The sequence below is a fragment of the Sinocyclocheilus grahami genome, unplaced genomic scaffold, assembly GCF_001515645.1.
Source record: "Sinocyclocheilus grahami isolate Dianchi unplaced genomic scaffold, SAMN03320097.WGS_v1.1 scaffold170.1, whole genome shotgun sequence".
In the NCBI taxonomy this organism is placed as follows: Eukaryota; Metazoa; Chordata; class Actinopteri; order Cypriniformes; family Cyprinidae; genus Sinocyclocheilus; species Sinocyclocheilus grahami.
The window spans coordinates 466,692-468,626 of NW_015505349.1; positions in this window are offsets into that span (position 1 = coordinate 466,692).

Sequence of the window (1,935 nt, forward strand, 5' to 3'; positions counted from 1 at the left end):
GGAAAAAAAACACCATCACCAAAAAAAGGGCACTTCGGAGTGTAAGGGCAAAAAGGGCATGCACTCTGCACAGGTTGAGCCCTACCTGTGCACGTGCCTGAATGGTAATAAGTTACCCGAGAATCAGCTCTCTCTGGTCTGCTTGAAGGAGAACGTTGACAGGCCATCCTCTTCCAGAGTCTATTAAAATGTAGGGGCAAGTGGGGTAAGATGTGCAACTTTAGTGAACTTGTCCTTTAGGCAATGAGAAATGACAATGCGACAATAACATCTTTAGAAATATGACTTCTCAAAAAGGTGGTCTAGTGGCATAACCTTAGGGGTTAAGGGGTTGCTAGGGGTTAAGCTATCAAATTATTGGGGAGTGTGTAAAACAATTTTTACAAATTTAATTAAATAATTTCCCCAATTTTTATAGCACATATTCACATTTTTATAAATCAGCCAAGGAACAGTTTAATATTCAGAATGTAGTAAAATAATTTTATATATTTTTATATTTTTAATTATTTAAAAAATATTATATTTATACTTATACTTTGGCAAGTCACCTAATGTCAAAGTCAGTTTTTTATAATTTTCTTTAATATAATTTTATACTACCATTCAGGACTTAAATGTTCTCTCTACATTATTATTATCTGTATTATTTGCTTCACTGTTCTAAAAACTGACTGAATCACATATGAAATCAGTCCAATAGATGGGTTAGACGTCATGGGCGGATAACGTTGCGACCAGGAAGCTATAACTTTTTGTCATTCAGCAAGCGCTCTGTGTGTGTGTCAGTCGCTATCTGTTTGTGAGTCTTATTTAGTGTTGTTTGTCCACTTATAAGCTCCATTATGCAAGCTTCAGCAAAAAGAAGCATTTGGGCGAGAGCAGACAGCATTCAGGCTGTGTGTTCTTCCCTGCCTGCGCTATATTTCGAGTGGGGACACACACAGTTTGTGTGTTGTCTGCTTGGGAGCGAAGCACGCAGAGTCAGCTCTCGAGGGAGCTGACTGCCCGCATGGCGAGCGTTTGTTACTGCCTTGCTTCGCTCTCGGAAGGCTCTCTTTGAGGAGGGAGCCTTCACTGGCATTTCTTGTGGCGCCAGCCACGCTTTCGCCGAGGTGGAGCGGCGGCTGTGCTCGTGGGGTTCGCATATCCGGTGGAGGGAATGTAGACAGGCGAGTTCCCATCTTCTTCCTCACCTACCAGATCCAGCGCCCGCTCTCAGGGTTCGGAAGCCCGCGCTGCGGTTCTTTCCCCCCGGTGAGAGAGCTCGACACTCCGCCTGTCTTCCTCAAAGGAGGTTGATATGGAGGGCGTCGATGAGCTCGCCAGTTGCACAAGCATCAGCTACACAAGCATATTATGCCTAATATTATAATGAGCAGCTTTACTGTGGAGCAGAGCTCGCTCAGTCAGCTCTCGGGAAAAAGAAAGGGGGCTGATTGTGCTTTACCCGCTGTTAAACGCTCCGCTCTCGCTGGGCACGCACTCCGAGGAGCGTGTCCATGCCTGTGATCTTGCGGTTACGGTCCCGCTGCTGCTGAGGCACGGCGGCGATTGAGATCACAGGGATCGCACATGATCTGGCAGACGGGTTGGCGACGGGCTCTCCCTCTCTCCACTAGAAAGGGGGCTGATTGTGCTTTACCCGCTGTTAAACGCTCCGCTCTCGCTGGGCACGCACTCCGAGGAGCGTGTCCATGCCTGTGATCTTGCGGTTCACATGCTCTGGCAGACGGGTTGGAGACGGGTTGGAGACGGGCTCTCCCTCTCTCCACTTGCGTTCCCTAGATCTAGCGCTCTCTCTCGAGGCTCGGAATCCCGCGCTGCGGTTTCTTCCCCCTCTGAGTGAGAGCTCGCTGCTGCAGCTATTTTTCTCCGAGGAGATTGATATTGTTTGTGTGACCAAGCGGCTCGCGCGCTGCCGAGGCAACGCGT